The following is a 22,338-nucleotide window of genomic DNA, read 5'->3' as shown; positions in this document are numbered from 1 at the left end:
AGACGACGAACTCCGCTCCGCCCGACCCCAGGGCTCGGACTCGGGCTAAGACCCGGAAGACGGCAAATCTCCGCCTCGCCCGACCCCAGGGCTCGGACTCCGCCCTGGCCTCGGCCAAACGATCTCCGCCTCGCTCGACCCGGGGGCTCGGGCTCGGCCTCGGCAACGGAAGACAGACTCGACCTTGGCTTTGGAGGAGCCCCCACGTCGCCCTGCCTAGGGCACAGGCCCGCCACGTCAACAGGAAGCGCCATCACCAACCTACCCCGAGCTGACTTGGGTCACGAAGAACAAGACCGGCGTCCCATCTGGCCAGCTCCGCCGGATGGGCAATGATGGCGCCCCCCAAGCTCTGTGACGACGGCGGCTCTTAGCTCTCTTACGGCAGCAGGGCGACGTCAGCAAGGACTCGACCGCTCCAACAGCTGTCCCTCCGCCAGGCTCCGTCGCTCCTCCGACAGCCACGACATCACGCCAGCAAGGTGCCAAGACCTCTCCGACTGCCACATTGGCATGTACCCAGGGCGCTAGCTCTCTCTCTCCGCTAGACACTGTCGGCGTTTCGAGACAGGGGGGTCCCTAAGCCGACGAGTGAGTGTGCTGCGTGCCCCAGCCCAGATGGGTCGAGCGCGTGGGCGAGCGTGAAGGGGGGAGAGGCGAGGCGGCCGGAGCCGAGCGTGAGAGAGGTGGAAGTCCCGCGGCCTTCGTGTTCGTCCCGCGCCCAGGTCAGGTGCGCTTGCAGTAGGGGGGTTACAAGCGTCCACGCGGGTGAGGGAAGCGAGCGGCCCCAAGAGAGCGCCTGTCCCGTCCTCGGTCCCGCGCGGCCAACCTTCTCTAAGAAGGCCCTGGTCCTTCCTTTTATAGTCGTAAGGAGAGGATCCAGGTGTACAATGGGGATGTAGCAGAGTGCTACGTGTCTAGCGGAGGGAGAGCTAGCGCCCTAGGTACATGCCAATGTGGCAGCCGGAGAGATCTGGGCACCCTGCTGGCGTGATGTCGTGGCTGTCGGAGGTGCGACGGAGCCTGATGGAGGGACAGCTGTTGGAGCGGTCGAGTCCCTGCTGACGTTGTCCTGCTTCCGTAAGAGAGCTGGGGGCCGCCGTCGTCATAGAGCTTGTGGAGCGCCATCATTGCCTCTCTGGCGGAGCTGGTCGGATGAGACGTCGGTCTTGTTCTCCGTGACCCGAATCGATTCGGGGTGGGATGATGATGGCGCCTCCTGTTGACGTGGCGGTCTGTGCCCTAGGCAGGGCGACGTGGGGTTTCCTCCGAAGCCGAAGTTGAGTCTGCCTTCTGTTGCCGTGGCCGAGCCCGAGCCAAGGGGTCGGGCGAGGCGGAAGTTGTTCGGCCGAGGCCAGGGCGGAGTCCGAGCCCTGGGGTCGGGCGAGGCGGAGTTTCGTCGTCTTCCGGGTCTTAGCCCGAGTCCGAGCCCTGGGGTCGGGCGGAGCGGAGTTCGCCGTCTTCTGGGTCTTAGCCCGAGTCCGAGCCCTGGGGTCGGGCGGAGCGGAGTTCGCCGTCTTCCGGGTCTTAGCCCGAGTCCGAGCCCTGGGGTCGGGCGGAGCGGAGTTCGCCGTCTTCCGGGTCTTAGCCCGTGTCCGAGCCCTGGGGTCGGGCGGAGCGGAGTTCGCCGTCTTCCGGGTCTTAGCCCGTGTCCGAGCCCTGGGGTCGGGCGGAGCGGAGTTCCCCGTCTTCCGGGTCTTAGCCCGTGTCCGAGCCCTGGGGTCGGGCGGAGCGGAGTTCGCCGTGGCGCCTTTGGCAAGGCCTGATTGCCTGTCAGACTCACTCTGTCGAGTGGCACTGCAGTCGGAGTGGCGCAGGCGGCGCTGTCCTTCTGTCAGACTGGCCAGTGGAGCGGTGGAGTGACGGCGGTCACCTCGGCTCTGCCGGGGGCGCGTGTCAGGATAGAGGTGTCAGGCCACCTTTGCGTTAAATGCCCCTGCAATTTGGTCAGTCGGTGTGGTGATTTAGTCAAGGTTGCTTCTGAGCGAAGCCAAGGCCTTGGGCGAGCCGGTGATGTGTCCGCCATAAAAATGGGGCCTCGGGCGAGACGGAAGTCTCTCGAGGTCGGCTGCCTTTGGCCGAGGCTAGGCTCGGGTGAAGCGTGATCGAGTCACTCGTGTGGACTGATCCCCGACTTAATCGTCCCCATCAGGCCTTTGCAGCTTTATGCTGATGGGGGTTACCAGCTGAGAATTAGGCGCCTTGAGGGTACCCCTAATTATGGTCCCCGACAGTAGCCCCCGAGCCTCGAAGGGAGTGTTAGCACTCGCTTGGAGGCTTTTGTCGCACTTTTTTGCAAGGGGACCAGCCTTTCTCGGTTGCATTTCGTTCCGGTGGGTGCGCGCGAGCGCACCCGCCGGGTGTAGCCCCCGAGGCCTCGGAGGAGTGGTTACACTCCTTCGAGGTCTTAATACTTCGCTTAACGCTTCGGCTGGTCTGGTCGTTCCCTCATGCGAACTGGCCGTAGCCCGGGTGCACGGTCGGGGCCCAAGCTCTCGGGCTGGTATGTTGACGCTGTCAACGATTTGGCCGGAGCCGGTTTTTGCGAGAGCAGCCCCCGAGCCTCTGCACAGGGTGAGAGGACGATCAGGGACAGACTCGGCTTTTTACATACGCCCCTACGTCGCCTTTCCGCAAGGAGGAGGGGGGGAGTGCGCCATGTTACCCTCGATGGGCACCGAACATGGTGTCTCCGGTGAGCTGCAAGCGGGTAATCCGAGTGGACGTCCGTGCCCCGTTCGTTGGGGGTCGGCTAGGGGCCCAGAGGCACGCCCAAAAGTACCTGCGGGTGATTTGCCGGACCCGGTCCCCTGGCGACGGGGTCCGAGGGCTCGATGCCTCCCTCCGATGGGATTCCGTTACAAGATCGTTCCCGCTGGTCTCGAAAATGTCCTAGGGTACCTCGGGAGCGCAGCCCGAGCCTCGGTTATGTATCGAACGTACCCCTGGTCATCCCTCGCTCGGTGTCTGAGGCGAATGTGAACCCTTCGGGGGCCAGCCTTCGAACCCCTGATCAGTAATGGGCGCGGAGCCCGAGTAGCCTGAGGCGGCCATGAAGCCCTTCGGGGGGCTGGCCTTCGAACCCCTGATCAGTAGTGGGTGTCGGGCCCATGCGATCTGAGGCGACTGTTGAACCCTCGGGGGGGCCAGCCTTCGAACCCCTGATCAGTAATGGGGGGCTCGGAGCCCGGTTCCTTCGCGGAGAAGGATCCCTTTCGGGGTATCCCCCTTTCCCGGTCCCTGTTGCAAGAGATAGAGAAAGAGGAAAACGGAAAAGGATACGAAATCGGACGACGTGGCGTACCTTTTCTGAAGCGGTTATTACGGCGAAGGTGAAGCGTCGCGCGCTCCTCCCGCCAGAAGCGCCGCGTGTCCTGCCGTGGAGTTAATGCGACGGGGCGAGTGGTTGGCGGGGGGGCCGTTGCGCGCGTGATCCGTTCGAGGAACGGGTCACGGGTGCACCGTCTTCACGCCGTGAGAGGAGGCTCTCTTGCTGTCTCAGGATGGGACGTGAGCCTGGCTGACGACGTGACCGCTGCGCCCGCCCGCCTGCCACCGCTATTACTGCCGGCCCACTTTCGGTCGCTTTGACCGACGCGCCAGTCTGGCGCTGTTGGGTCGCCTCGAGTCGTGGCATAGGCTTCGCAACCGAAGAGGCGCGATGGTGGCACAAGTGGCGGTGCGGTTGCTTGCATGCAGCAACTGGCGCGCCGGTTGCTCGACGCGTGGGCCTGGGTTCCAAGCTGGCGTGTCAGTAGTCGGAGAAGCGCGTCCATCTGGTGCGGTTGCGTGCCGCCTGCATGGCTGCCCGCCCCTTCTGCCCGTTGGTCTGGGCGAAAATGGGGGGTCGCCTGTAACCGCTGGACGGTCGTGCGCGCCATGCGCGGCGATTTGGCTTCTTCTGCCCTGAGCCGGCTTGCATGACGTGCGGGACCCAGCCCCCGAGTCGCAGGGGAGGGCCTTGGAGCGTGTTGGAGAAGACTCGGCCCGCGGCGCCTGGGGGCGCACGTAGGGGGAGTTGCCTTTAAAAGGAGGGGGGCTCCTTTCGTAAGGCAACCATGTCTTCTTCCTCCCTTAAGCGTCGGGTCTTCCCGTCTTCCAAGCCCCCGGATGGGGGGTATCCGCCGCCTTTCCGCCTCCTCGTTGGAGGAACGCAACTCCATGGGAGTTGGTACCTCTCAGCCATCGTTCGGCTTCAAGGATTTTCATCACGCTGCCCGGCCGCTTCCCTCCGCCGGCGGTCACCCGAGATGGCGACCTCCAGCTTGATGGTGGGGGAAAGCGAGCCGGGCTGCGGCCTCTGCCCCTTCCTCAGCCTCAAGGATTTTCATCACCAAGGCTGGGGAGGGGAGAGTGCCGAGTTGGGGCCGGCCCCTGCATGGGCGGTGGCCCGCTCCTTCACTCAGTGATGGGGGGAGAAGCGGGCATTGCCCGTGGCGTCCGGCAGCTGCAGCGTGCCTGGTCTTCAGCCGCGAGCGGCTTCGGGGCCACTTGCGGCGTCGGCGTCTGCCACGGCAGCCGGAAGAGGTTCTTCCGCCGGCGCGGCGGCCGGGGCCGGCCACGGGCTGACCTCCAACTTCTACGGCCTTCTGCCCGTCCTTGCCTCACGAGTTTTGGCATGGGCGGGGGCCTCCTGGCAGCGGCATCCACCCTGAGGTCAGTGTTGCCGCTGTTCGGCCCCCCGGAGCAGAAGTCGCCGTCATCGCCACTGTTGGAGCAGGCGACTATGCGCCATTCGTCGGCCTTCCGTCGCTCCGCAGGCCTTCCCCCTCGGAGTGGGGTTGTTCGTACCTGCGGAGGGGGAACCGGAGTTCCGTTTGTAATGGCACTTCGAATGCCAGTGAGTTCGTTCATTGTGGCTGTCGAGGCCTGAACGTGTATGTAATTTTGGCACGGAGCCGTGTTTTTTCCTCATTTTCGAGCACTAAGTCTCGCCTGTTTGATCATCTGAACCGCTTTACCAAGCATGAGTTGCCCCGTGTCAAGGTGGCGGGTGAGGTATCCGTATCCCGGAGGCGTAGGAATCCCTCGGCCCGTTCGGCCTTGTCGTCTGGGGCTCCACTAGCTTAGTTGAAGAGACCCCTCGGCCGCCCTTCGATGGACCGAGGCCAGGGGTAGCGATATCAGTATGAACAGAGGCGGAGTTGGCTCGAGAATGGGAACCTGGTTGGCCGGAGCCTATCCGTGTTGTCCGTCAGCGGGGCCGACGCCAAAGTCGATCAGTCGAGGCCTCGGATTGGGCTGGCGCCCTTGGGAGCCGGTTGACCGAGGCCCCAGGGGTAACCGGTTGAGCCGCCTGCTCGGGCCGGATTCCCGGAGGAGCCCCTGGACCGCGGCGCCGCCCGAGGCTGGGTCAGGCTTTGCTGAAGACGTCGTCGATGTCGAGGGTGCTACGGCTCCCTTCGGCGTGAAGACCTGAGCCTGCAGGATCAGATCATCTTGTAGCGTGTGCTTTCTGCGGCCGCCAAGGTCAGAAGAACACGCCCTCGCCGCGCTCGCGAAGCTGCGTCTTTTTTCCTCCTGTCCCGAGCATCTGGATTCTGTCGGTAACAGGGATGTTTGTGTGAGCGAGAGTTGCTTTTCGCGGAAGGGACGAGTGAGGTATCCGTATCCCAGAGGCGTGGGAATCCCTCGGCTCGGTCGGCCTTGCCGCTTACGCGTACTTTCACCCGTCCATGAGGCCCTGTCCCCGACTTAGTCGAGAAAGCTTGAAGGACTGCTTCGGCAGGAGAGCTTCCGAACGTGATGACTCGTTCGGTCCACGGAGTCGCTTTACCCGAGCGCAAGTTACTTATCGCAGAAAGGGACGAGTGAGGTATCCTTATCCCGGAGGCGTAGGAGTCCCTCGGCTCGGTCAGCCTTGGCTGCTTACGTGTACCTCGTCGTTTCCAGGATCCGCTTTCCGAAGTAGTCAAGAAGCACGAAAGAAATCCTGCTAAAAAGAGATCCTTTTTCGAGGAAAAATTTGACGCAGAGGGGGTCTCCCCCCTTTTAGCCCCCGATGGAGGGTCGGGCTTTGCCGAGGCTAGGCCGACCCTTCCTTGACAACTAAACTTTGCGCAGGTACGAGGTATATGAACAACTTGAAAACATCTTAAGGGTAGAAGCGACGTAGCTGTTTGATGTTCCAAGCGTTGCCGTAGATCTCGCCTTGATTGCTGGCCAGCTTGTATGTTCCGGGCTTCAGAACTTTGGCGATGACGAATGGCCCTTCCCAGGGGGGCGTGAGCTTGTGCCTCCCTTGGGCGTCTTGTCGCAGCCGAAGCACCAGGTCGCCCACCTGGAGTTCTCGGGACCGGACCCCTCGGGCGTGGTAGCGTCGCAGGGACTGTTGGTACCGCGCCGAGTGCAGCAAGGCCCTGTCCCGAGCTTCCTCCAGCTGGTCCAGCGATTCCTCTCGGCTGGCTTGGTTGCTTTGTTCGGCGTAGGCCCTCGCCCTCGGGGAGCCGTATTCCAGGTCAGTGGGCAAGATAGCTTCAGCCCCGTAGACCAGGAAAAACGGCGTGAAGCCCGTGGCACGACTCGGCGTCGTCCTTAGGCTCCAGACCACCGAGGGGAGTTCCTTCATCCATCGCCTGCCGAACTTGTTGAGGTCGTTGTAGATCCGAGGCTTGAGCCCTTGCAGAATCATGCCGTTGGCACGCTCTACTTGCCCGTTCGACATGGGATGAGCCACGGCGGCCCAGTCCACCCGGATATGGTGATCTTCGCAAAAATCCAAGAATTTTTTGCCGGTGAACTGGGTGCCGTTGTCGGTGATGATGGAGTTCGGGACCCCAAAGCGATGGATGATGTTGGTGAAGAATGCCACCGCCTGCTCGGACCTGATGCTGTTCAGAGGTCGGACCTCGATCTACTTGGAGAATTTGTCGATGGCGACCAGCAGGTGCGTGTAGCCCCCGGGCGCCTTCTGCAAGGGACCGACGAGGTCCAGACCCCATACAGCGAAGGGCCAGGTGATGGGTATTGTCTACAGAGCCCGAGCGGGCAGGTGTGTCCGCTTCGCATAGAATTGGCACCCTTCGCAGGTGCGGACGATCCTAGTGGCGTCAGCCACCGCCGTTGGCCAGTAGAAGCCTTGCCGGAAAGCATTTCCAATAAGGGCTCGGGGTGCTGCGTGGTGGCCGCAAGCCCCCGAGTGTACTTCTTGCAGCAGTTCCCGACCTTCGGCGATGGAGATGCATCGCTGGAGGATGCCCGAGGGGCTGTGATGGTAGAGCTCCTCTTCGTCGCCCAGCAAGACGAATGACTTGGCGCGTCGCGCCACCCGCCGAGCCTCGACTTGGTCGAGGGGTAGCTCTCCTCGACGGAGATATTGCAGGTACGGGGCCTGCCAATCTTGGTCTGGCGTGGCCCCGCTCTGCCCTTCCTCGACGTTCAATGCCCCGCCCTCGGGGGCCGAGGGTACCTCGGGCTGGGCCGAGGGTGCCTCGGGCTGAACCGAGGGTACCTCGGTCTGAGCCGAGGGTACCTCGGGCTGAGCCGAGGGTACCTCGGGCTCGGGCGCGTCGTCGAGCTTGACGGAGGGTTGATGCAGATCCCGAGAGAAGACGTCCGGGGGGACTGTCGTTCGCCCCGAGGCTATCTTAGCCAGCTCGTCTGCGGTTTCGTTGTAGCGCCGAGCGATGTGGTTGAGCTCGAGCCCGAAGAACTTGTCTTCCAGGCGCCGAACCTCGTCGCAGTAGGCCTCCATCTTCGGGTCGCGGCAGTGGGAGTTCTTCATGACTTGGTCAATGACGAGCTGCGAATCACCGCGAGCGTCGAGGCGTCTGACCCCTAGCTCGATGGCGATCCGCAATCCGTTGACCAGAGCTTCGTACTCGGCCACATTGTTGGACGCCGGGAAGTGGAGGCGCAGCACGTAGCGCAAGTGCTTTCCGAGGGGCGAGATGAAGAGCAGGCCCGCGCCGGCCCCCGTCTTCATCAGCGACCCGTCGAAAAACATGGTCCAGAGCTCCGGTTGGATCAGAGTCGTCGGCAGTTGGGTGTCGACCCATTCGGCCACGAAATCCGCCAACACTTGGGACTTGATGGCCTTCCGAGGGGCGAACGAGATCGTTTCGCCCATGATCTCCACCGCCCACTTTGCGATCCTGCCCGAGGCCTCTCGGCACTGGATGATCTCCCCCAGGGGGAAGGATGACACCACAGTTACCGGATGGGACTCGAAGTAGTGTCGTAGCTTCCGCCTTGTCAGGATCACAGCATACAGCAGCTTTTGAACTTGTGGGTAGCGGATCTTAGTCTCGGACAGCACTTCGCTGATGAAGTAGACCGGCCTCTGAACGGGCAATGTATGCCCTTCCTCCTGCCTTTCGACCACAATCGCGGCGCTAACCACCTGAGTGGTCGCGGCGACGTAGACCAGGAGGGTTTCCCCGTCCGCCGGCGGCACCAAGACTGGCGCCTTTGTAAGGAGCGCCTTCAGGTTGCCGAGGGCTTCCTCGGCCTCAGGGGTCCAAACGAAACATTCGGCCTTCCTTAAGAGGCGGTACAGAGGCAGACCTCTTTCGCCGAGGCGTGAGATGAAACGGCTCAGGGCCACGAGGCATCCCATGACCCTCTGTACCCCTTTTAAGTCCTTGATGGGTCCCATGCTGGTGATGGCCGCAATCTTCTCCGGGTTGGCTTCGATGCCTCGCTCAGAGACGATGAACCCTAGGAGCATGCCTCGGGGCACCCCAAAGACACACTTCTCAGGGTTAAGCTTGACTCCTTTCGCCTTGAGACACCGGAATGTCACTTCAAGGTCGGAGAGGAGGTCGGAAGCCTTCCGTGTCTTGACTACGATGTCATCGACGTAGGCCTCGACTGTGCGACCGATGTGTTCGCCGAACACATGGTTCATGCACCGCTGGTACGTCGCGCCTGCATTCCTCAAGCCGAACGGCATGGTGACATAGCAGTACATGCCGAACGGCGTGATGAAAGAAGTCGCGAGCTGGTCGGACTCTTTCATCCGGATCTGGTGATACCCTGAGTAGGCATCGAGGAAGGACAGGGTTTCGCACCCAGCAGTGGAATCCACGATTTGGTCGATGCGAGGCAGAGGGTAGGGAACCTTCGGACATGCTTTATTGAGACCAGTGTAGTCTACACACATCCGCCATTTCCCCCCTTTCTTCCTCACAAGCACAGGGTTGGCAAGCCATTCGGGATGGAATACCACTTTGATGAACCCTGCCGCCATTAGCTTGTGGATCTCTTCGCCGATCGCTCTGCGCTTCTCCTCGTCGAATCGGCGCAGAGGCTGCCTGACGGGTCGGGCTCCGGCCCGAATATCCAGCGAGTGCTCGGCGACATCCCTCGGTATGCCGGGCATGTCCGAGGGACTCCACGCAAAGACGTCGGCGTTTGCACGGAGAAAGTCGACGAGCACTGCTTCCTATTTGGGGTCGAGCCCGGAACCGATCCGGATCTGCTTGGTGGTGTCGCCGCTGGGGTCGAGGGGGACGGCCTTGACCGTCTCCGCTGGCTCGAAGTTGCCGGCATGGCGTTTCACGTCTGGGACTTCCTTGGAGAGGTTCTCCAGGTCGGCGATGAGGGCCTCGGACTCGGCGAGGGCCTCGGCGCACTCCACGCACTCCACGTCGCATTCGAACGCGTGTTTGTACGTGGGGCCGACGGTGATGACCCCGTTGGGGCCCGGCATCTTGAGCTTCAGGTAGGTGTAGTTGGGGACGGCCATGAACTTCGCGTAGCATGGCCTCCCTAGCACGGCGTGGTAGGTTCCTCGGAACCCGACCACTTCGAACGTCAGGGTCTCCCTTCGGAAGTTGGAGGGTGTTCCGAAGCAGACTGGGAGGTCGAGTCGCCCGAGGGGCTGGACACGCTTCCCAGGGATGATCCCGTGGAAGGGCGCAGCGCCTGCTCGGACGGAGGACGGATCAACGCGCAGAAGCTTGAGGGTCTCGGCGTAGATGATGTTGAGGCAGCTGCCCCCATCCATCAGGACCTTGGTGAGCCTGACATTGCCGACAACGGGGTCGACGACGAGCGGGTATTTCCCCGGGCTCGGCACATGGTCGGGGTGGTCGGCCTGGTCGAAGGTGATGGGCTTGTCGGACCAGTCTAGGTAGACTGGCGCCGCCACCTTCACCGAGCAGACCTCCCGGCGCTCTTGCTTGCGATGCCGAGCCCGGGCGTTCGCCGCATGCCCTCCATAGATCATGAAGCAGTCGCGGACCTCGGGGAACTCTCCTGCTTGGTGATCTTCGTTCTTGTCGTCGTCGCGGGCCCTGCCACCCTCGGCGGGTGGCCCGGCCCTGTGGAAGTGACGCCGAAGCATAACGCACTCCTCGAGGGTGTGCTTGACGGGCCCCTGATGGTAGGGGCACGGCTCCTTGAGCATCTTGTCGAAGAGGTTTGCACCTCCGGAGGGCTTCCGAGGGTTCTTACACTCGGCGGCGGTGACAAGGTCCGCGTCGGCGGCGTCGCGTTTCGATTGCGACTTCTTCTTGCCTTTCTTCTTGGCGCCGCGCGGAGCAGACGCCTCGGGGGCTTCTTCCGATGGGCGGCCCTGGGGCTGCTTGTCCTTTCGGAAGATAGCCTCGACCGCCTCCTGGCCAGAGGCGAACTTGGTGGCGATGTCCATCAGCTCGCTCGCCCTGGTGGGGGTTTTGCGACCCAGCTTGCTCACCAGGTCGCGGCAAGTGGTGCCGGCGAGGAACGCGCCGATGACATCCGAGTCGGTGATGTTGGGCAGCTCGGTGCGCTGCTTCGAGAATCGCTGGATGTAGTCCCGGAGCGACTCCCCCGGCAGCTTCGAAGGTCCCAGGAATTCCCGGGGCGCACGTATGTGCCCTGGAAATTGCCAGCGAAGGCTTGGACCAAGTCTTCCCAGTTGGAAACCTGCCCCGGAGGCAGGTGCTCCAACCAGGCGCGAGCAGTGTCGGAGAGGAACAGGGGGAGGTTGCGGATGATGAGGTTGTCGTCGTCTGTTCCACCCAGTTGGCAGGCAAGGCGGTAGTCCGCGAGCCACAGTTCCGGTCTCGTTTCCCCCGAGTACTTTGTGATAGTAGTCGGGGGTCGGAACCGGGTCGGGAATGGCGCCCGTCGGATGGCCCGACTGAAGGCCTGCGGACCGGGTGGTTCGGGCAAAGGACTCCGATCCTCCCCGCTGTCGTAGCGCCCCCCACGCCTGGGGTGGTAGCCTCGGCGCACCCTTTCGTCGAGGTGAGCCCGACGGTCGCGTCGATGGTGCTCGTTGCCGAGGTGGCCCGGGGCCGCAGGCGCGGTGTTGCGCGTGCGCCCGGTGTAGACCGAGGCTTCCCGCATGAATCGGGAAGTCGCGGCATGAGGTTCCGAGGGATATCCTTGCCTCCGGGATGCAGTGCTCTCGGCCCGCCGGGCCGCAGCGCCTTCCAGGAGATTCTTGAGTTCTCCCTGGATTCGCCGACCCTCGGTGGTTGACGGCTCCGGCATCGCGCGGATGAGCATTGCTGCGGTTGCCAGGTTCTGACCGACCCCGCTGGATGCGGGCGGCGGCCTGATCCTGACATCGTTGGCGACACGGTGCTGGAGACCTTGGGGCAGATGACGTACTTCTCCGGCCAGGGGTTGGCCCACCCATGCCTGTCCGACGTCCCGACGGACCGGCTCAAGCGCTCATGTTCCCTCGTTGAGCCTGGCCTGTGCCTCGCGGACTTGCTCGAGTTGTGGGTCGTAACCCCCCGCCGGAGCGGGGACCACAGCTAGCTCCCGTGGGATATCGGCGCGAGGCACCGGCCTGGGGGGGTCACCATCCTCCGGCATGCCAAGATGGTTGCCTTCGGTGGGATCCCCTAGCTCAATGTGGAAACATTCGCGGCTTGGGCCGCAGCTCTCGTCGCCAAGGCTGCGGCTTCCATCGGAACAGTCGGATAGACAGTTGTCACATGCGGTCATGAAGTCCCGCACGGCACTGGGGTTGCCAAGTCCGGAGAAATCCCAACCGATGCTGGGATCGTCATCTTCCTCGGACCCAGAGGGCCCGTAGGTCGAGACATCCGTCAGTCGGTCCCAAGGCGACCGCATACAGAACCTCAGTGGGGTAGCACTCGCCTCAATGAGAGCGCCCGCCAAAACGAGGTCGTTTGGCGGGTTGAGGCCGAGTCGAAATGACGCAAGATGGGAGTTAGTCGTTACCTTTTGGTCGACGAGGAGCGACGTAGTCACACCGGGGACTGGTTGCGTCGTCATCCCTGGTTCGAGGGCGACGTCCTGGAGGCTTTCCGCGAGCGCGCCGGCGTCGTCTTCTTGCTCAAGGTCAGCGTGCCGCGGGGGGACGGCGCTCTACTCCGTCTCGAACGCGAGGTCGACGTCCGGCGTGCCTTCCGTCGGGGCGTTGGGGGCGTCGATTCGCTCGACGGCCGGCGAAGCGTGGCCTCCCGTCTGGCCTTGACGGCCCCGCCTCCTCCTCCGTTGGCGGGGGAGAGAACGGAGCGAGCCCGAATGTTGCTCTTCCACCACGCCTCCTCCTCGATTCCGCCGCCGGCGGGCGGGTTGTCGGCCGCTATTGTCGTAGTCGCGCGGCGGTGGAAGAAGTGTCATGTCGTAGCTGCCGTCGAAGGACATGAACTCAAGAGTCCCGAAACGAAGCACCGTCCCGGGCCGGAGAGGTTGCTGGAGACTGCCCATCTGGAGCTTGACGGGGAGCTGTTCGTCAGCACGCAGCAGGCCCCTACCTGGCGCGCCAACTGTCAGCGTTTCGAGACAGGGGGGTCCCTAAGCCGACGAGTGAGTGTGCTGCGTGCCCCAGCCCAGATGGGTCGAGCGCGTGGGCGAGCGCGAAGGGGGGAGAGGCGAGGCGGCCGGAGCCGAGCGTGAGAGAGGTGGAAGTCCCGCGGCCTTCGTGTTCGTCCCGCGCCCAGGTCAGGTGCGCTTGCAGTAGGGGGGTTACAAGCGTCCACGCGGGTGAGGGAAGCGAGCGGCCCCAAGAGAGCGCCTGTCCCGTCCTCGGTCCCGCGCGGCCAACCTTCTCTGAGAAGGCCCTGGTCCTTCCTTTTATAGTCGTAAGGAGAGGATCCAGGTGTACAATGGGGATGTAGCAGAGTGCTACGTGTCTAGCGGAGGGAGAGCTAGCGCCCTAGGTACATGCCAATGTGGCAGCCGGAGAGATCTGGGCACCCAGCTGGCGTGATGTCGTGGCTGTCGGAGGTGCGGCGGAGCCTGATGGAGGGACAGCTGTTGGAGCGGTCGAGTCCCTGCTGACGTTGTCCTGCTTCCGTAAGAGAGCTGGGGGCCGCCGTCGTCATAGAGCTTGTGGAGCGCCATCATTGCCTCTCTGGCGGAGCTGGTCGGATGAGACGTCGGTCTTGTTCTCCGTGACCCGAATCGATTCGGGGTGGGATGATGATGGCGCCTCCTGTTGACGTGGCGGTCTGTGCCCTAGGCAGGGCGACGTGGGGTTTCCTCCGAAGCCGAAGTTGAGTCTGCCTTCTGTTGCCGTGGCCGAGCCCGAGCCAAGGGGTCGGGCGAGGCGGAAGTTGTTCGGCCGAGGCCAGGGCGGAGTCCGAGCCCTGGGGTCGGGCGAGGCGGAGTTTCGTCGTCTTCCGGGTCTTAGCCCGAGTCCGAGCCCTGGGGTCGGGCGGAGCGGAGTTCACCGTCTTCTGGGTCTTAGCCCGAGTCCGAGCCCTGGGGTCGGGCGGAGCGGAGTTCGCCGTCTTCCGGGTCTTAGCCCGAGTCCGAGCCCTGGGGTCGGGCGGAGCGGAGTTCGCCGTCTTCCGGGTCTTAGCCCGAGTCCGAGCCCTGGGGTCGGGCGGAGCGGAGTTCGCCGTCTTCCGGGTCTTAGCCCGTGTCCGAGCCCTGGGGTCGGGCGGAGCGGAGTTCGCCGTCTTCCGGGTCTTAGCCCGTGTCCGAGCCCTGGGGTCGGGCGGAGCGGAGTTCGCCGTGGCGCCTTTGGCAAGGCCTGATTGCCTGTCAGACTCGCTCTGTCGAGTGGCACTGCAGTCGGAGTGGCGCAGGCGGCGCTGTCCTTCTGTCAGACTGGCCAGTGGAGCGGTGGAGTGACGGCGGTCACCTCGGCTCTGCCGGGGGCGCGTGTCAGGATAGAGGTGTCAGGCCACCTTTGCGTTAAATGCCCCTGCAATTTGGTCAGTCGGTGTGGTGATTTAGTCAAGGTTGCTTCTGAGCGAAGCCAAGGCCTTGGGCGAGCCGGTGATGTGTCCGCCATAAAAAGGGGGCCTCGGGCGAGACGGAAGTCTCTCGAGGTCGGCTGCCTTTGGCCGAGGCTAGGCTCGGGTGAAGCGTGATCGAGTCACTCGTGTGGACTGATCCCCGACTTAATCGTCCCCATCAGGCCTTTGCAGCTTTATGCTGATGGGGGTTACCAGCTGAGAATTAGGCGCCTTGAGGGTACCCCTAATTATGGTCCCCGACACACGTAGCACTCTGCTACCCCCCATTGTACGCCTGGATCCTCTCCTTACGACTATAAAAGGAAGGACCAGGGCCTTCTTAGAGAAGGTTGGCCGCGCGGGGACGAGGACGAGACAGGCGCTCTCTTGGGGCCGCTCGCTTCCCTCACCCGCGTGGACGCTTGTAACCCCCTACTGCAAGCGCACCCGACCTGGGCGCGAAACGAACACGAAGGCCGCGGGACTTGCACCTCTCTCACGCCCGACTCCGGCCACCTCGCCTCTCCCCCCTTCGCGCTCGCCCACGCGCTCGACCCATCTGGGCTGGGGCACGCAACACACTCACTCGTCGGCTTAGGGACCCCCCCTGTCTCGAAACGCCGACAGTTGGCGCGCCAGGTAGGGGCCTGCTGCGTGCTGACGAACAGCTTCCCGTCAAGCTCCAGATGGGCAGTCTCCAGCAACCTCTCCGGCCCGGGACGGTACTTCGTTTCGGGAGTCTTGAGTTCATGTCCTTCAACGGCAGCTACGACATGATACTTCTTCCACCGCCGCGCGACAACGGCAATGGCGGCCGACAACCCGCCCGCCGGCGGCGGAATCGACGACACCTTCCCCGCGTGGTGGAAGAACAACATTCGAGCTCGCTCCGTTCTCTCCCCCGCCAACGGAGGAGGAGGCGGGGCCATCAAGGCCAAGCGGGGGGCCGCGCTTCGTTGGCCGTCGAGCGAATCGACGCCTCCGACGCCCCGACGGAAGGCACGCCGGACGTCGACCTCGCGTTCGAGACGAAGGCAAGCGCCGTCCCCCCGCGACACGCTGACCCCGAGCAAGAAGACGACGTCGGCGCGCTCGCGGAAAGCCTGCAGGACGTCGCCCTCGTACCTGAGATGACGGTGCAACCAGTCCCCGATGTGACTACGTCGCTCCTCGTCGACCAAAAGGTACCGACTAACTCCCATCTTACGTCATTTCGACTCGGCCTCAACCCGCCAAACGACCTCGCTTTGGCGGGCGTTCTCATTGAGGCGAGTGCAACCCCACTGGGGTTTCGTATGCGGTCGCCTTGGGACCGGCTGACGAACGTCTCGACCTACGGGCCCTCTGGGTCCGAGGAAGATGACGATCCCAGCATCTGTTGGGATTTCTCCGGACTTGGTAACCCCAGTGCCATGCGGGACTTCATGACCGCATGTGACTACTGCCTCTCTGAAAGTCGCCTAGAGGGGGGGGTGAATAGGGCGAAACTGAAATTTACAAATATAAACACAACTACAAGTCGAGGTTAGCGTTAGTAATAAAGAAACGAGTCCGCGAGAGAGGGCGCAAAACAAATCCCAAGCGAATAAGCAAGTGAGACACGGAGATTTGTTTTACCGAGGTTCGGTTCTTGCAAACCTACTCCCCGTTGAGGAGGCCACAAAGGCCGGGTCTCTTTCAACCCTTCCCTCTCTCAAACGGTCCCTCGGACCGAGTGAGCTTCTCTTCTCAAATCAAAGCCGGGAACAAAACTTCCCCGCAAGGGCCACCACACTATTGGTGCCTCTTGCCTTGATTACAATGGAACTTTGATCACAAGAACAAGTGAGAAAGAAAAGAAGCAATCCAAGTGCAAGAGCTCGAAAGAACACAAGCAAATCACTCTCTCTAGTCACTATGGCGTTGTGTGGAATGTGGAGAGGATTTGATCTCTTTGGTGTGTCTAGAATTGAATGCTAGAGCTCTTGTAGTAGTTGGGAAGTGGAAAACTTGGATACCATGAATAGTGGGGTGGTTGGGGTATTTATAGCCCCAGCCACCAAAAGTGGCCGTTGGGAACCTGTCTGTTCGATGGCGCACCGGACAGTCCGGTGCACACCGGACAGTCCGGTGCCCCCTGCCACGTCATCACTGCCGTTGGATTCTGACCGTTGGAGCTTCTGACTTGTGGGCCCACCTGGGTGTCCGGTGCACACCGGACAGCTACTGTTCCTTGTCCGGTGTGCCAGTATGGGTGCCCCTGACTTCTGCGCGTGCAGAGCGCGCATTAAATGCGCGGCAGAGAGCCGTTGGCGCGGAGATGATCGTTGCTCCGGAGTTGCACCGGACAGTCCGGTGCACACCAGACAGTCCGGTGAATTTTAGCGGACTAGCCGTTGGAGTTTCCCGACGCTGGCGAGTTCCTGAGGCTGATCTTCCTTGGCGCACCGGACACTGTCCGGTGTACACCGGACAGTCCGGTGAATTATAGCGCGAGTGCCTCTGGAAATTCCCGAAGGTGACGAGTTTGAGCTGGAGTCCTCTGGTGCACCGGACACTGTCCGGTGAAGCACCGGACACTGTCCGGTGTACACCGGACAGTCCGGTGATCCCAGACCAGAGGGCCTTCGGTTCCCACATTGCTCCTTTGTTGAATCCAAAACTTGGTCTTTTTAATGGCTGAGTGTGAACCTTTTACACCTGTGTAATCTATACACTTGGGCAAACTTAGTTAGTCCAAATGTTTGTGTTGGGCAATTCAACCACCAAAATTAATTAGGGACTAGGTGTAAGCCTAATTCCCTTTCAATCTCCCCTTTTTGGTGATTGATGCCAACACAAACCAAAGCAAATATAGAAGTGCATAATTGAACTAGTTTGCATAATGTAAGTGTAAAGGTTGCTTGGAATTGAGCCAATATAAATACTTACAAGATATACATGTATTGTTTCTTTCTTATATAACATTTTGGACCACGTTTGCACCACATGTTTTGTTTTTGCAAATTCTTTTGTAAATCCATTTCAAAGTTCTTTTGCAAATAGTCAAAGGCAAATGAATAAGATTTTGAGAAGCATTTTCAAAATTTGAAATTTTCTCCCCTTGTTTCAAATGCTTTTCCTTTGACTAAACAAAACTCCCCCTAAAAGAGATTCTCCTCTTAGTGTTCAAGAGGGTTTTGATATATCATTTTGAAATACTACTTTCTCCCCCTTTTGAACATAATAGGATACCAATTGAAAATATTCAACACTTAAGTTTTTGAAATTGGTAGTGGTGCGGTCCTTTTGCTTTGGGCTCTTACTTTCTCCCCCTTTTTGGCATGAATCGCCAAAAACGGAATCATTAGAGCCCTCTCGGTGCTTTTCTTCCCTTTTGGTCATAAGTAAACGAGTTAAGATTATGCCAAAGACGAAGTCCGGTCCTTTTGTTTGATGCTCATTTCTCCCCAAAGAATAGAGGAGTTGCTTGGAGTGATGGCGAAGTATGAGTTACGGAGTGGAAGCCTTTGTCTTTGCCGAAGACTCCAATTCCCTTTCAATATACCTATGACTTGGTTTGAAATAGACTTGAAAACACATTAGTCATAGCATATAAAAGAGACATGATCAAAGGTATATGAAAGAGCAATGTGAGCAATTTTAACAAAAGAAGTTCCTAGAATCAAGAATATTGAGCTCATGCCTAAGTTTGTTAAAAGATTGTTCATCAAGAGGCTTGGTAAAGATATCGGCTAATTGATCTTTAGTGTTAATGTAAGAAATCTCGATATCTCCCTTTTGTTGGTGATCCCTAAGAAAATGATACCGAATGGCTATGTGCTTAGTGCGGCTATGCTCGACGGGATTGTCGGCCATTTTGATTGCACTCTCATTATCACATAGCAAAGGGACTTTGGTTAATTTGTAACCGTAGTCCCGCAGGGTTTGCCTCATCCAAAGTAATTGTGCGCAACAATGTCCTGCGGCAATATACTCGGCTTCGGCGGTGGAAAGAGCAACCGAATTTTGCTTCTTTGAAGCCCAAGGCACCAAGGATCTTCCCAAGAACTGGCAAGTCCCTGATGTGCTCTTCCTATTGATTTTGCACCCCGCCCAATCGACATCCGAATAACCAATCAAATCAAATGTGGATCCCCTAGGATACCAAAGCCCAAACTTAGGTGTATAAGCCAAATATCTCAAGATTCGTTTCACGGCCGTAAGGTGAGCTTCCTTAGGGTCGGCTTGGAATCTTGCACACATGCATTCGGAAAGCATAATATCCGGTCGAGATGCACATAAATAGAGTAAAGAACCTATCATCGACCGGTATACCTTTTGATCCACGGACTTACCTCCCGTGTCGAGGTCGAGATGCCCATTAGTTCCCATGGGTGTCTTGATGGGCTTGGCATCCTTCATCCCAAACTTGGTTAGAATGTCTTGAGTGTACTTCGTTTGGCTGATGAAGGTGCCCTCTTGGAGTTGCTTTACTTGAAATCCTAAGAAATATTTCAACTCCCCCATCATAGACATCTCGAATTTCTGTGTCATGACCCTACTAAACTCTTCACATGTGGACTCGTTAGTAGACCCAAATATAATATCGTCAACATAAATTTGGCATACAAACAAGTCATTTTCAAGAGTTTTAGTAAAGAGTGTAGGATCGGCTTTACCGACTTTGAATCCATTTGCAATAAGAAAATCTCTAAGGCATTCATACCATGCTCTTGGGGCTTGCTTGAGCCCATAAAGCGCCTTAGAGAGCTTATAGACATGGTTAGGATACTCACTGTCTTCAAAGCCGGGAGGTTGCTCAACATAGACCTCTTCCTTGATTGGTCCATTGAGGAAGGCACTTTTCACGTCCATTTGATAAAGCTTAAAGCCATGGTGAGTAGCATAGGCTAATAATATGCAAATTGACTCAAGCCTAGCTACGGGTGCATAGGTTTCACCGAAATCCAAACCTTCGACTTGAGAGTATCCCTTGGCCACAAGTCGAGCTTTGTTCCTTGTCACCACACCATGCTCATCTTGCTTGTTGCGGAAGACCCATTTGGTTCCTACAACATTTTGGTTAGGACGTGGAACTAAATGCCATACCTCATTCCTAGTGAAGTTGTTGAGCTCCTCTTGCATCGCCACCACCCAATCCGAATCTTGAAGTGCTTCCTCTACCCTATGTGGCTCAATAGAGGAAACAAACGAGTAATGTTCACAAAAATGAGCAACCCGAGATCTAGTAGTTACCCCCTTATGAATGTCGCCGAGGATGGTGTCGACGGGGTGATCTCGTTGGATTGCTTGGTGGACTCTTGGGTGTGGCGGCCTTTGCTCTTCATCCTCCTTGTCTTGATCATTTGCATCTCCCCCTTGATCATTGCCATCTTCTTGAGGTGGCTTATTTGATTGATCTTCTTCTTCATCAACTTGAGCTTCATCCTTATTTTGAGTTGGTGGAGATGCTTGCGTGGAGGAGGATGGTTGATCTTGTGCTTTTGGAGGCTCTTCGGATTCCTTAGGACACACATCCCCAATGGACATGTTCCTTAGCGCGATGCATGGAGCCTCTTCAATACCTGTCTCATCAAGATCAACTTGCTCTACTTGAGAGCCGTTAGTCTCATCAAACACAACGTCACATGAGACTTCAACTAGTCCAGTGGACTTGTTAAAGACCCTATATGCCCTTGTGTTTGAGTCATAACCAAGTAAAAAGCCTTCTACAGTTTTAGGAGCAAATTTAGATTTTCTACCTCTTTTAACAAGTATAAAGCACTTGCTACCAAAGACTCTAAAATATGAAATATTGGGCTTTTTACCGGTAAGGAGTTCGTATGATGTCTTCTTGAGGATTCGGTGTAGATACAACCGGTTGATGGCATAGCAGGCGGTGTTGACGGCCTCGGCCCAAAACCGATCCGAAGTCTTGTACTCATCAAGCATGGTCCTTGCCATGTCCAATAGAGTTCTATTCTTCCTTTCCACTACACCATTTTGTTGAGGTGTGTAGGGAGAAGAGAACTCATGCTTGATACCCTCCTCCTCAAGGAAGCCTTCGATTTGAGAGTTCTTGAACTCCGTTCCGTTGTCGCTTCTTATTTTCTTGATCCTTAAGCCGAACTCATTTTGAGCCTGTCTCAAGAATCCCTTTAAGGTCTCTTGGGTTTGAGATTTTTCCTGTAAAAAGAATACCCAAGTGAAGCGAGAATAATCATCCACAATAACTAGACAGTACTTACTCCCGCTGATGCTTATGTAAGCGATCGGGCCGAATAGATCCATGTGTAGGAGCTCCAGTGGCCTGTCAGTCATCATTATGTTTTTATGCGGATGATGGGTGCCAACTTGCTTCCCTGCTTGGCATGCGCTACAAATTCTGTCTTTCTCAAAATGAACATTTGTTAGTCCTAAAATGTGCTCTCCCTTTAGAAGCTTATGAAGATTCTTCATCCCAACATGTGCTAGTCGGCGATGCCAGAGCCAGCCCATGTTAGTCTTAGCAATTAAGCAAGTGTCGAGTTCTGCTCTATCAAAATTTACCAAGTATAGCTGACCCTCTAACACTCCCTTAAATGCTATTGAATCATCATTTCTTCTAAAGACAGTGACACCAACATCAGTGAATAGACAGTTGTAGCCCATTTGACATAATTGAGATACAGAAAGCAAGTTGTAATCTAAAGAATCAACAAGAAAAACATTTGAAATGGAATGGTCAGGAGATATAGCAATTTTACCCAACCCTTTGACCAAACCTTGATTTCCATCCCCGAATGTGATCGCTCTTTGGGGATCTTGGTTTTTCTCATATGAGGAGAACATCTTTTTCTCCCCAGTCATGTGGTTTGTGCACCCGCTGTCGAGTATCCAACTTGAGCCCCCGGATGCATAAACCTACAAAACAAGTTTAGTTCTTGACTTTAGGTACCCAAATGGTTTTGGGTCCTTTGGCATTATTCACAAGAACTTTGGGTACCCAAACACAAGTCTTGGAGCCCTTGTGCTTGCCCCCAATATATTTGGCAACTATCTTGCCGGATTTGTTAGTTAAAACATAAGATGCATCAAAAGTTTTAAATGAAATGCCATGATCATTTGATGCACTAGGAGTTTTCTTAGGCAACTTAGCACGGGTTGGTTGCCTAGAACTAGATGTCTCACCCTTATACATAAAAGCATGATTTGGGCCAGAGTGAGACTTCCTAGAATGAATTCTCCTAATTTTGCTCTCGGGATAACCGGCAGGGTATAAAATGTAACCCTCGTTATCCTGAGGCATGGGAGCCTTGCCCTTAACAAAGTTGGACAATCTCTTAGGAGGGGCACTAATTTTGACATTGTCTCCCCTTTGAAAGCCAATGCCATCCTTAATGCCCAGGCGTCTCCCATTATAAAGCATGCTACGAGCAAATTTAAATTTCTCATTTTCTAAGTTGTGCTCGGTAATTTTAGCATCTAGTTTTGCTATATGATCATTTTGTTGTTTAATTAAAGCCATATGATCATGAATAGCATTAACATTAACATCTTTACATCTAGTACAAATAGATACATGCTCAACAATAGATGTAGAGGGTTTGCAAGAATTAAGTTCAACAATCTTAGCATGAAGAATATCATTTTTATCCCTAAGATCGAAAATTGTAGTTTTGCAAACATCAAAATCTTTAGCCTTAGCAATCAAATTTTCATTTTCTAATCTAAGACTAGCAAGAGAGATGTTCAATTCTTCAATCCTAGCAAGCAAGTCATCATTATTATCTCTAGGGTTGGGAATTGAAACATTACAAGCATGTGAATCAACCTTAGCATTTAAACTAGCATTTTCATGTCTAAGGTTGCCAATCATCTCACGGCAAGTGCTTAGCTCACTAGATAATTTCTCACATTTCTCAATTTCTAGAGCATAAGCCTTTTTAACCTTAACATGTTTCTTGTTTTCTTTAATTAGACAATCCTCTTGGGAATCCAAAAGGTCATCCTTTTCATGAATAGCACTGACTAATTCATTTAATTTTTCCTTTTGAGCTATGTTAAGGTTGGCAAAAAGGGAACGCAAACTATCCTCCTCATCACTAGCATTATCATCACTAGAAGATTCATATTTAGTGGAGGAGTTAGATTTAACCTTTTTCTTTTTGCCGTCCTTTGCCATGAGGCACTTGTGGCCGACGTTGGGGAAGAGAAGTCCCTTGGTGACGGCGATGTTGGCGGCGTCCTCGTCGTCGGAGGAGTCGCTTGAGCTTTCGTCGGAATCCCATTCCCGACAAAT

This window comes from Zea mays, chromosome 10 (assembly GCF_902167145.1).
Source record: "Zea mays cultivar B73 chromosome 10, Zm-B73-REFERENCE-NAM-5.0, whole genome shotgun sequence".
NCBI lineage: Eukaryota > Viridiplantae > Streptophyta > Magnoliopsida > Poales > Poaceae > Zea > Zea mays.
This window is presented reverse-complemented; position numbering follows the sequence as displayed.